Source organism: Oryctolagus cuniculus, chromosome 9 (assembly GCF_051225735.1).
Source record: "Oryctolagus cuniculus isolate XC-2025 breed Fujian yellow rabbit chromosome 9, ASM5122573v1, whole genome shotgun sequence".
Classification (NCBI taxonomy): Eukaryota; Metazoa; Chordata; class Mammalia; order Lagomorpha; family Leporidae; genus Oryctolagus; species Oryctolagus cuniculus.
In genome coordinates this window covers 35161640-35175154 of record NC_142875.1, presented here as the reverse complement: position 1 = coordinate 35175154, position 13515 = coordinate 35161640, and the positions used below count along the sequence as shown (strand labels likewise).

General features: G+C 42.6%; 1 pseudogene; it reads right to left on the bottom strand.

Moving 5' to 3' along the window:
• Nucleotides 1–330: 330 nt before the first annotated feature.
• Nucleotides 331–742, bottom strand: LOC149124543 (peptidyl-prolyl cis-trans isomerase FKBP1A-like; annotated as a pseudogene).
• Between the last annotated feature and the right edge of the window lie 12773 nt (nt 743–13515).

Below are 13515 nucleotides of genomic sequence, written 5' to 3'. Positions count from 1 at the left end.
AGGCCTCTCTCTGATTGGAGAATAATTCAGCCCTCATCAGCATCTCACATCTGCTGTAGCTTTTCAGTGCAGCAAGACTGCTTAATACATAATAGATGCAAGTTTCATCCAAAAAATAGATTCTTACAAACCCCATCCACCCAACACTAACTCCTGTTCTAAAGGTATCCAATCACTTCTGCTGCTGATACCTGAACACATCTTAACTGGAAGCCTAGATCCAAGACTGGAACAGAATCTTCACTCCAAAATAAGAAAAACATAAAATGAGTCACTTGTTTACGGAGTGTTATTTAGGCGAACACACATGCAAGCAGGGAAAGAGGAAATGGGGCTGTGAGAGGCAAAGCTGAATGACAGAACACAGTCTGGCAGATGTTTGTACGGAGTTTGCTATGGAATCACAGCAAAGCTCTGGATGGATTTGTGTGCACGTGTCTGGAGTACCAGACCCCCTCCATGGCAGATCCAAGACCAGGGAGCTAAGGGAGGAGGCCATTCCTGTCACTCCAGTTTTAGAAGCTCAACATCAAAACCCATAGTGCCAGGTGGTGGGTTGATGCCCAGTAGTACCATAGGCATAGCCTGGGGTGATGGTCAGTTTGGCTGGCTGAGCCACACTCACCTGGGTCAACTCTTCTTCCCAGCTTTGGATCATCACCTGCTTGGCCAGCATATACTTAAAGGACTTGTTTCTGTCTTGAGAGGAATTAAATTTCTTTGTATTTTTGAGTATGCTGGTTTAGTGCACCATGCAGGTCTGGCTGTGCTTGTCTCCTAGGGGAGACACTACCTTGGTGGCGGTGGGTGGCAAGATGAGCAGTGTGGACAAGAGCAGACTTATAGCAGCTCTGTTCTTCCAGTAATGTTACAATTCTAACATTCAAAATACTTGTGGAGTTTTAGCTTATTGAAGTAATTGTTTTTCTGTAAATTGCACAGATCTGATCAATATTGAATAAACTATTCAAAGTATCAAAATCTCACTGTAATGATTCTGTCTTTTGAGTGACTGATGATAGAGCTGACTTGCCATAGACTCCTACAGAAATCGTTTGCTAAGTCATGTGAATTTATCACCACATGTAGTTATAATGTCCTATTGTTAAAGTCAGAGAACTTTTGGGGCTATTGTACAGTTTAATTTATTTGACCCCCATTGATATAAGGAGTCTCCGAAAGTTCATGGAAGGAGTTGGCGTTGTGGTACAGTGGGTTAAGTCACCTGTTGCAATCCCGGCATCCCATATTGCAGCACTGATTTGATCCAGATTTGCATCCCTGTTTATGTGCTGGAATAGTAGCTGAAACTTTCCTGGGTACTTAGGTCCCTAGCACCAATGTGGGAGAACTAGATGGAGTTCCAGGCTCCTGGCATTGCCCCAGGCATTCTGGCCACTTGGAGGAGTGAACCAGTAGATGGAAGATCTCTTTATTTGTCTCCCCTTCTCTTTCTCTTTCACTCTGCCATTCAATTTTTTTAAAGTTCATAAAAGTGCTTTTTTACTAAAAATCTTTATATAAATATCAAAATTTTTTGCACCAAAATAAAATTATCTTAAAATTCCATTTTCCATGAACTTATTTTTTATTTCTTTATTCAAGAGGCGGAGAGAGAAGGTAAGGGAGATAGACAGAGCTCCCCTCTGCTGACTCATTCTCTGATTGCCCAATGTATACACCAAATCCAGGAGTTGGGAACTCAACTTGGATCTCCTATGTGGGTGTCAGGGACCTAACTGCCTGAGTCATCACCTGTTGTCTTTCAGGTTATGTCCATTTTGTTGCAAATGGCAGAATTTCTTTTCTTTTTTTTTTTTTTTTTTTTACTATTGTGTAGTATTCCATGGTATATACATCCCATAATTTCTTTATCCAGTCTTAGTTGATGGACATTTGTCTTAATTCCATATTTTAGCTATTGTGGTACTGATTTCATTTTCCTTGGGTAGATTCCCAGGAGTGGGATGGCTGGGTCATATGGTCGGTCTATATTCAGATTTCTGAGGTATCTCCATATTGTCTTCCACAGTGGCTGTACAAGTTTAAATCCCCACCAACAGTGGATTGGGGTATCTTTTCCCCCACACCCTCACCAGCTTCTATTGTTTTTTGATTTTTGTGTGAAAGCTATCCTAACGGGGGTGAGGTGAAATCTCATTGTGGATTTGATTTGTGTTTATCTGATGTCTAGTGATCCTGAACACTTTTTCATGTGTCTGTTGGATATTTGGATTTCCTCTTTTGAAAAATTCCTGTAGAAGTCCTTTTTCCATTTATTAACTGGGTTGTTTGTTTTGTTGTTGTTGCATTTCATGAGCTCTTTATATATTTTGGATGCTAATCTTTTATCAAAGTTGCGTAGTTTGCAAGTAATTTCTCCCATTCTATCAGTTGCCTCTTCACTTTGCTGAGTGTTCCTTTTGCAGTGCAGAAGCTCCTCAGCTTGATGTCATCCCATTTGTCAATTTGGGCTTTGATTGCCTGTGCTTCTAGGGTCTTTCCAAGAAGTCTTTGCCTATGCCAATGTATTGCAGGGTTTCCCCAATGTTTTCTAATAATTTGATGTTATTGCATTGTTGATTTTGATCTTTAATCCATTTTCAGTAGATTTTTGTGTAGTAAGGTGTAGGATAGGGGTCTCGCTTCATACTTCTGCATGTGGAGATCCAGTTTTCCCAGCACCATTTGTTGAAGAGACTGTTTTTGCTCCAGAAATTGATTTTAGCTCCTTTCTCAAAGGTAAATTGTTTGTAGATGCATGGGTTGGCACCTATAATTTCTACAAGGTTATTCTCTTAAGTCTATTTACCAGACTGATTAAATAATAATCAAATGATCAAAACTAGCATTGAGAACCCAGAAAACCCTGTGTCTTTCAGAAGTTGGCTTATGAAATTATTTAGGCTATTTAATAGTTTGCAAACAAAAAGCACTAATTTGGAGACAGAGAAGCCTGACTTCAAAACCTATTTTTACCGTTTACTAGTTCTGTAATCTGTATCCATACTTAACTTCTCTGTGCCCCAATTAAGTCAGTCATGAAATGCAAAGAATGACCTTTGATTTCCAGGGTTGTTATAAGAATAACAGAATAATCCTGTATATAATAGATTCATAACATTTTATCATTCTTTAAAATAAAGCCATGGAACAGTATCTATATGGATAAAGGAAAACTGATTAATGTGGAAAACAAAATTGCTTCATGCTTTAACAGTTTCTTCCCATAATATATTAACTTTCTTTTAAAAAAATAGTGGCTGTCGCTCCCCCTCTTCATGGAGGAGCGACACTGAACCCTGCCTAGGCTTCATATCCGAGTCACGGCACCATTATGTCGCTCCCCCTCTTCGTGGAGGAACGACATTAAACCCTGCCTAGGCTTCCTATCCGAGTCACGGCACCATTATGTCGCTCCCCCTCTTCATGGAGGAGCGACACTGAACCCTGCCTAGGCTTCATATCCGAGTCACGGCACCATTATGTCGCTCCCCCTCTTCGTGGAGGAATGACATTAAACCCTGCCTAGGCTTCCTATCCGAGTCACGGCACCATTATGTCGCTCCCCGTCTTCATGGGGGAACGACACTAAACCCTGCCTAGGCTTCATATCCGAGTCACGGCACCATTATGTCGCTCCCCCTCTTCATGGAGGAACGACACAGGACCCTGCGCTGTTCTTTCGTCTGCTCGGCCCTTCCCGGGTTTGCTGCTGGTTCTTCCCGGGTTGGCTACCGACCCTTCCACCTCCGTGGAAGGGCGGTTCCCCCTGGGCACTTTCCCCACTTCCGCAGGGGAGCGGCACACCGCCGGCCGGCTCTCTCGGGGGCTGCACAGGTGTTCCTTCAGATAGATGTTCCCCTTAGATGTTCCTGGTGCATGCCGTCTCTCTCCTCCTTTATAGTCCTCTTCCGCCAATCCTAACTCGGCTGCCCACACGCCCAGTACGCTGCTCTCCTGCAATCAGGAGCAGGTCCCACAGTTTATTGGTTGAACTGGAGGCAGCTGTGTAGAAGCTGTTTCCCTTCTCAGCGCCATATTGTGGGAAAGCAGATACATAGAATAAGTCTTAATTCCAGTAACTTAGTCTAGTCCGAGTTGCTCCCCACAAGTGGCTGCTAAGTTTCGTGTCAATTGAGATAAACAACCTCAAGTTAATTTACAATAAGTCGTCACTTTATAAGCCACTTCTCTTTTTTGTTTCCTCTTTAATTAATAGTGCTCCAAATGTTGTCTCAATCTTCCTTTCTTCCTTCTCACTTTGCAACTGTGTGATTCAAAATAAATAAATAGACTTTTAAAAAAGACATATATGGAAAATGTATAGTATGCGGAAAACAGCTCTGCATGTACTCCAAAAATGTTTTAAAGAATTTCACTTAGTCACAATGGCATCATTACATCTAAGAAACATAATAGTTTTATAATATTATTTAATATCCAGTCTAAAATCAAGTTCTCATAGTTGTTTCCTAGGACCTTCTGTACATGTCTATTTGAGTCTTTTGAATTTGATCATTCTTTTGTCTTTCTCTCTTTTTTTTTTTAAGATTTATTTATTTGTTTGAAAATCAGAGTTACATAGAGAGATGGAGAGGCAGGTCTTCCAGTCTGTTGGTTCACTCCCCAGATGGCCACAGCAGCCAGGGATGAACCAGGCCAAAGCCAGGAGCTGAGAGCTTCTTCCACATTTCCCACAATGGTGGCAGGGGCCCAAATACTTGGGTCATCTTCCATTGTTTTTCCTAGGCCATTAACAGAGCTGCATTGGATGTGGAGCAACTGGGACACAAAGCTGCACCGATATGGGATACAGGCAGCAACATTACTGGCTACACGGCAATGCTGGTCCCTCTTTTGTCTCTTTTAAACCAGAACATTCCTTGACCAACATTCTTTTTTCATATTACTGAGTGTTGGAAGAGTCCAGGCTGGTTGTCTTATCTACTGTGTCCAATATCTTTATTGTTTCCACTATGTTGCTTAATCTATTCTATTCTCTACTTTTCATATAGACTGAAATTTAGGTCTAGACTCATTAAATTCAGGTTAATCACAGGTAATGTTTTGACTCCATATGTTATTAGGAGATAAATAATGTCAGGTTGTCCCATTACTTGTGATACTAAGTGTGATCACTAAGCTTGGATAGGAACTGTCAGATCTCCACATGGTAAAGTTGCATTTTATCCTTTGGAAATAATAACCTCAGAAGTAATACTTAGGCACTGTGTGGTTTATCTTGTTCTCCAAACACCTTCTACTTGATGACTTTCTAATTCTATCATGCTAAAAAGAAATTTTTAGTAACTGTTTTGTGTTTTAAATACTTGCATAAGGGTGCTAGAGTTTTGGTATATATGAATGAATAAATTTTTTTGACAGGCAGAGTAGACAGTGAGAGAGAGACAGAGAGAAAGGTCTTCCTTTTGCCATTGGTTCACCCTCCAATGGCCGCCACGGCCCGTGCCCTGTGGCCAGTGCACTGCACTGATCCAAAGGCAGGATCCAGGTGCTTCTCCTGGTCTCCCATGCGGGTGCTAGGGCCCAAGCACTTGGGCCATCCTCCACTGCACTCCCGGCCACAGCAGAGAGCTGGCCTGGAAGAGGGGCAACCAGGACAGAATCCGGCGCCCCGACTGGGACTAGAACCCCGTGTGCCGGCACCGCTAGGTGGAGGATTAGCCTATTGAGCCATGGCGCCAGCTATGAATGAATAAATTTTAATTATAATTTACTATTATTATTCTATAGGTAGTTTGACCTAGAAACAATATTCTTTATTACAGTGTTATGATATGAATTGTGTCCTCCCACTAACTCATATATTGAAGCCCTAACCCTCAATCGGGTTAATGCTATTTGGACTTAGAACCTTTGAGAGAGAACTGGAATTCAGATAAGATCATGAGGCTGGGGCCCTAATGGTGACAATATTGGTGATTTTTTAAAAAGTCTGTTTTATTTGATAGAGAGCCAGAGACAGATCTTCCATCTGCTGATTTACTCCCCAAATTCCCGTAACAGCTGATGCTTGGTCAGATCAAATCCTGGAGATAGGAATTCAGTTTGTGTCACATGGATGGGAGGGATTTAAGTGCCTGAGCCATTATGGGCTGCCTGCTGTGGTGCACAGTAGCAGAAAGCTGAAATAGAAAGCGTGGAAGTGTAGCAGGGACTTGTGTGGGATACAGGAATCCCTAGCAGCATCTTAACCATGGTGGCAAACATCTGCTCCAAGAATTGAGTGCTCTTACAAGAAGAGATAACAGAATGTGCTTTTTCTTTTTCTTTTCATTCTCTTTCCTTTTTTTTTTTTTTTTTTTTTTTTGACAGAGTGGATAGTGAGAGAGAGAGACAGAGAGAAAGGTCTTCCTTTTTGCCGTTAGTTCACCCTCCAATGGCCGCCACGGCTGGCGCGCTGTGGCCAGCGCAATGCGCTGATCCAAAGGCAGGAGCCAGGTGCTTCTCCTGGTCTCCCATGGGGTGCAGGGCCCAAGCACTTGGGCCATCCTCCACTGTACTCCTGGGCCACAGCAGAGAGCTGGCCTGGAAGAGGGGCAACCGGGAAAGAATCTGGCGCTCCGACCAGGACTAGAACCCCGTGTGCCGGCACCGCTAGGTGGAGGATTAGCCTATTGAGCTGCGGCGCCGGCCTTTCCCTTTCTTTCTATCTGACCAATGTCTATATGGACATAGCATTTTTTAAAAGATTTATTTATTTTGAGAGGCAGACACACACACAGAGAGAGAGAGAGAGAGAGAGAGAGAGAGAATTTTTTTCAACTGCTGGTTCACTCCCCAAATGGCTACAACAGCTGGAGCTGGGCCAATCTGAAGCCAGGAGCCTGGAGCTTCTTCCATGTCTCCCATGCAGGTGTAGGGACCCAAGGACCTGGGCCATCCTCCACTGCTTTCCCAGGCCACAGCAGAAAGCTGGATCAGAAGTAGAGCAGCTGGGACTCCAACTGGTGCCCATATGGGATGCTGGCACTGCAGACAGTGGCTTTACCTGCTACACCACAGCACTGGCCCCTGTACATAGCTTAAGGTGGCCATCTGAAAACTAGCTGTGGGACCCTCACTGGAACCCTACCATGCTGGCACCCTGATCTCCAACTTCCAGCCTCCAGAACTGTGAGAAAATAAATTTCTGTGTTTGAAGCCATCCAAAATACAATATTTTGTTATGGCAGCCCAGGCTGATTAACACATATTGTGTTCTAAGTGGTAGAGAATGCACTACCCCATCTCTGCTTCTAAATTTATTGGATGTTGCTGAACGTTTTCTTAGGAAATATGACTACCTATTCTGAATTGTACAAACTGTCTGTTTAGTTGGTGCAGTACAGACAAGGAATTCACCTGGTTGCTTGGAGCTCAGTGGGGCTAGCCTTTCACTATAATGAAGAGTGAGCATCATTATAAATAAATAGTGAACTTTCTTCTCCAGGCTTTTATTCCTTACAGTTATTTTTTAAGAAAAGTTATTTATTTGAAAGAATTACAGCAAGAGAGGGAAAGACATAGAGAAGAGAGAGATCTACTAGCCACTGGTTCACTCCTCAAATGGCTGCAATGAATAGGGCTGGGCCAAGCAAAACCAGGAGCCGGGAGCTAGTTCCTGGTCTCCCACATAGGTGCAGGGGCCCAAGCACTTTGGGCCATCCTCCACTGCTTTCATGGGTACATCACCAGGGATCTGGATTGGTAATGGAGCATTGGGGACTTGAACTGGTGCTTATATGGTGTGCTGGGCTGCAGATGGTGTCTTAACCTCCTATGTCACAGTGCCAGTCCACAATACATTTTTTTTAAAGATTTATTTTATTTATTTGAAAGAGTTACAGAGAGTTGTAGAGACAGAGAGAGAGGTCTTCTATCCGCTGGTTCACTCCCCAGATGGCTACAATGGCCAGAGCTGTGCCGATCCAAAGCCAAGAGCCAGGAGCTTCTTCCAGGTCTCACATGAGGGTACAGGGGCCCAAGGACTTGGGCCAGCTTCTACTGCTTTCAGAGGCCATAGCAGAGAGCTGCATTGGAAGAGGAGCAGCCAGGACTAGAACCGGTGCCCATATGGAATGCTGGTGCTTCAGGCCAGGGCTTTAACCTGCTGTGCCGTAGCGCCAGCCCCCACAATAAATTCTTAAAGGTGGGAAAACTTTGTTACAGTTACAAACCTCCCTAAGCCTTATGATTTGAATTGCTGGTTGGCATTCCAGAAAGACTACACTGAGTTCATTATGCTAGCTGTTTGTAAATGTTCACTTCAATACTATGCTCCTCAATGTTAATTTAATAATAACTATGATTAAAAATATTTTATGGATTATAGTAGGAAAGTATATTTCTTTGTTTACTATTTTTGCATTTTGATGTATTTAATTAATACACTGGTATTTTCATCAGTAAATTGTTATGGTCATGACATTGCAAATTTTGTTATGGCAATTTCATCATTTTCTTTTTAATGAATGCTCAATAACAATAAACCAGTTGGTGTTTTACTGTAAATTAGTTTTTACAGTTTGGCTTATGAAGAGGACTATTTTATTAGAGATAGCATGTTCCTACCAGCATTAAAGGCACACCAGGAAATGTGGAGGAAAAAATATTTCTGTACATCTTATTTTTAGAAAGCCTCTTTCTTCCTTTCCTTTCCTTTCCTTTCCTTTCCTTTCCTTTCCTTTCCTTTCCTTTCCTTTCCTTTCCTTTCCTTTCCTTTCCTTTCCTTTCCTTTCCTTTCCTTTCCCCTTCCTTTCCCCTTCCTTTCCCCTTCCTTTCCCCTTCCTTTTCCCTTCCTTTTCCCTTCCTTTTCCCTTCCTTTTCCCTTCCTTCCTTCCTTCCTTCCTTCCTTCCTTCCTTCCTTCCTTCCTTCCTTCCTTCCTTCCTTTCTTTCTTTCCCTTTCCTTATTTCTTTCTCTCTGTTTATTTATTTGGAAGTCAGAATTATACACAGAGAGGAGAGGCAGAGAGAGAGAGAGAGAGCTCTTCCATCCACTGGTTCACTTTCCAATTGGCCGCAATGGCTGCAGCTGCATTGATCAGGAGCCAGGAGCTTCCTCTGGGTCTCCCACATAGGCCATCTTCCACTGCTTTCCCAGATCCTTGCAGAGAGCTGGATTGGAAATGGAGCAGCCAGGACATGAACAAGTGCCCATATGGGATGCTGGCACTCCAGGCGTCGGCTTTACCCGCTACACCACAGCGCTGGTCCCTGGAAAGCTTATTTCTTTTTTAAATTTTATTTTATTTTATTTTATTTTTTGACAGGCAGAGTTAGACAGTGAGATAGAGAGACAGGCAGAAAGGTCTTCCTTTTTTCCATTGGTTCACCCCCACAAGTGGCTGCTGTGGCTGGCATGCTTAGAAAGCTTATTTCTAACATGCACGTTTGAGAATCAAGCAGGCTAAGTATATTCTACATCATAGTCATTCTACATCCTAGCCATTTCCTAGTGGATGTTTGATTCTCGTAATTATTTTAGCAACATATATGAATGTATTTACTGATTATCTAAAGTATGTCCATGTGCAGGGAGCAAGTTTGAAAACTTTTCTTCTGTTGCTATCGGACAACAGAAGTTTCTGTTAAGAATTTTTGATATGGTCATGCTATCAATTACCAGAATCACAAATAATGGACCTGCTAAAGAAAGTTTAAAATGATAATTTTACTAGGTCTGCTTTGAAATTGCTTTTTTTTTTTTTATTTAAAAATTCTTCTTTGGCGCTGGCACGTAAGTACGGTGGGTGAAAGCTATGGCCTGATGCTCCAGCATCCCATATGGGTTTTGATTCAAGTTCTGGCTGCCTCACTTCTCATCTAGCTCCCTGCAAATGTGTCTGAGAAAGCAGCAGAGGATGACCCAAGTCCTTGGGCCCCTGCATCCATATGGGAGACCTGGAGGAAGCTCCTGGCTCCTGACTTCAGTCTAGCACAGACTAGTCATTGTGGCCATTTGGGGAGTTAATCAGTTGATGAAAGATCTCTTTCTCTCTCCCTCTCTCTCCCTCCCTCCCTCCCTCTCTCTCTCTCTCTCTGTGTGTGTGTGTGAGAGAGACTCTCCTTCTCTCTCTGTAACTCTGCCTTTCAAATAATTAAATAAATATTTTTAATTTGATTGTTTAAGCTCATTTTCCTCCTTCTGCAAACTTTTCTAGCTCTAGCCTGAAAATTTTTCCTTCTTCATATACTTTCTTTACGATCAGATTAGAAAACCAATAATGCTCAACTCTGGTTACTGATTTGTCAAATAATACTACTCTACGGCATAGCCAAATGTCATCTTCATTTTCTATAATGAACTTTGTGGCCATTCAGCTTGCTGGCACACTTTGAGAAGCAGACATGGCCTTAAAGACTGAGATATCTGAATTATGATTTTTTGTTACCAACAACATAGCCTGATATGTTTTCCATATGGTGACATGACTTGCAGAAATATAGAATTTTGCTCATATTTATCAGTTATACTTTGCTTTATTTTGTAATTCTGGATCTGGCTAATTTTCTTTACCTCCTTTCAATATCTTTTACTAATCACTTTACTCCTGCAGAGTTTTGATATGAATATTTGTTTTAGGAAATTGAATCTTCTTGGTTTAATTTCAGTTTAAATTCTTTGAAAATAACTAAAAGCTCTGTCACTTAAAAAAATCAGCTCTATAATACTGTGGCTCATATACTGACATTTCACCACCCTTACAAGTCTTCTAATGCCTAGTTGAAATCCTCCCTGTTGTAATTTATAATTTTTATAATTATAATATTTATAATTATTTTCTTCCATTTCATATTCTTAAAGACTCAGTTCCTCTCAGATCTTCTTTACTTCAGGTCATATAAATTCAACTGCCTTATTCAAACTTTCCTAAATTTTACCTGTCCCCCTTTAAAGACTTCCTCAGAGTTGCCATGCAGAACTTTATGAAAGTTTTGACTAATGCATACCTACTGGCACAGTGTTAAGTCATTTGTATGCCCATGGGATCTAGAAGTCAATGGAGTCATGAAAAGAAAAGGACATGGAAGAAATCAGTAAAGGCCAAATAACGACCCTCATCAACCCTCTGGCGAAGACAAGTCAGGCAGCAGAGGGTCTTTCCTGTTAGTCATTGTGTGAACCAAGTAGATGGAAGTATTTCTATTCCCATAGTGCATTGATTTAAGTATTAAGAAAGTGCCATTTTGGAGCCGGCACCGTGGCTCACTTGGTTAATCCTCAGCCTGCAATGCCGGCATCCCAAATGGGTGCCGGTTCTAGTCCCGGTTGCTCCTCTTCCAGTCCAGCTCTCTACTGTGGCCTAGGAGGGCAGTGGAGGATGACCCAAGTGCTGGGGCCCTGCACCCGCATGGGAGACCAGGAGGAAGCACCTGGCTCCTGGCTTTGGATTGGCACAGCTCCGGCTGTGGTGGCCATTTAGGGAGTGAACCAACAGAAGGAAGACCTTTCTTTCTGTTTCTCTCACCATAACTCTACCTGTCAAATAAATTAAAAAAAAAAAAGAAAGTGATATTTCAAAATTAATGAAAAAAATGGAACTTTCTGATGGACTAGTTTTGAATGACAGACTTGGTCAATGGATTCTGCTTAACTTACTTGAAGCCACTAAATCAATTCATTGAATATGCACTTAAAATGTGATCTTTTTTTAAAAAAAAGATTTATTTGAAAGTCAGAGTTACACAGAGAGAAAGAGAGCAGAGAGAGTGTGAGAGAGAGAGAGAGAGAGAGAGAGAGAGAGGTCTTCCATCCACGGTTCACTTCCCAGTTGACTGCAACAGCCAGAGCTGTGCTGATCCAAAGCCAGGGGCCAGGAGCTTCCTCTAAGTCTTCCCATGCCGGTGCAGGGGCCCAAGGACTTGGGCCATTTTCCATTGCTTTCCCAGGCCATAGTAGAGAGAGAGCTGGATTGGAAGTGGAGCAGCTGGAACTTGAACCTGTGGGGAGCAACCCGGACTGGACTGAGTTACTGGAATTCAGACTTATTCTATGCATCTGCTCTCCCACAATATGGCACTGAGAAGGGAGAAACAGCTTCTACACAGCTGCCTCCAGTTCAGCCAATAAACAGCAGGACCTGCTCCTGATTGGAGGAGAGCAGCGTACTCAGCGTGTGGGTAGCAGAGTTAGGATTGGCGGAAGAGGACTATAAAGGAGGAGAGAGACAACATGCACCAGGAACATCTAAGGGGAACATCTAAGAGGAACACCTGTGCAGCCCCCGAGAGAGCCGGCCGGCGGTGTGCCGCTCCCCCGCGGAAGTGGGGAATGTGGCAGGGGGAACTGCCCTTCCACGGAGGTGGAAGGGTCGGTAGCCAACCCGGGAAGAACCAGCAGCAAACCCGGGGAGGGCCGAGCAGACAAAAGAACAGCGCAGGGTCCTGTGTCGTTCCTCCACGAAGACGGGGAGCGACAGAACCAGTGCCCACATGGGATGCTGGCACTGCAGGCGGCGGCTTTACCTACTAAGCCACAGCACTGGCCCCAAAATGTGATCTTAATACTAACATTGATCCAGATATACTTTTACCCTGGGATGGTAGTATAGTTGTTCACATCTCTGTGCCCTAATCAGTGGTGTGCTACCTAACAACAATAGAACAACTTTTGCTTTTTTGTCCATTAAAATAGTGACTATGCAGGGCAGAAATTTGATGCAGCAGTTAAAGGTGCTTGGGATGCCTATATACCAAACTAGAGCTTCCTGCTGATGCTCACCTGAGAGGCAGCAGATGATGGCTCAAGTAGTTGGGTTCCTGCCATACTCATGGGATGGATGTTTCCCAGCTTTTGCCCAGCCCAGTCCTGGCTGTTGCTGGCATTTAGGCAGTGAACCAGTGAATGGGAGATTCTCTCTCTCTCTCTCTCTCTCTCTCTCTTTCTTTCTCTTGTTCTTGCATTCATACTCTCTCTGCCTTACAAGTGCATAAAATACATAGCCATTAAAAAAATTAGTGACCATGGCTCATATTTTAAGCTCTAACAAACCACATAAAAATAACATGGCAAAAATGAATAAAAATTATTTTTAACCTGTTGATTTTGACTTGACTTTATTGTGAAACAGCAACTCTATTTATTCTTAGACTATTCACTCCAGCCAAATTTATTATCTAGGGAACGTAAAGAGCCTAAATGGTGGTGACTGAGTCAAATTCTATTAGCAAGCGCAGTGTGAGACAACATCTGTATAGCTACTGTATCATGCAAAATAGTGTTCCTAGGTTAGTGATGAGTGGGCATAGTAGCTCAACATTTCCTTTTCTGTTCTTCTGTTTTCCATTCTTAGGTTCTTTTCATTCCCAGATTGTGTTTGCCTTATGGTCACTGCATAGTATATATACAGTGAGCTCTGTAGTCATTCACATACCATTCACAGAAGAGAAAGGAGGGAAAAGTGGCAGTGCAGATAGTTATCACCATTTTCTTCTTCTCTTCATCCTTCTCCTCCTTTTTCAGTTCTTTATTATATAAAATTTCTTTTTTTTAGCATTTTTTAAAGATT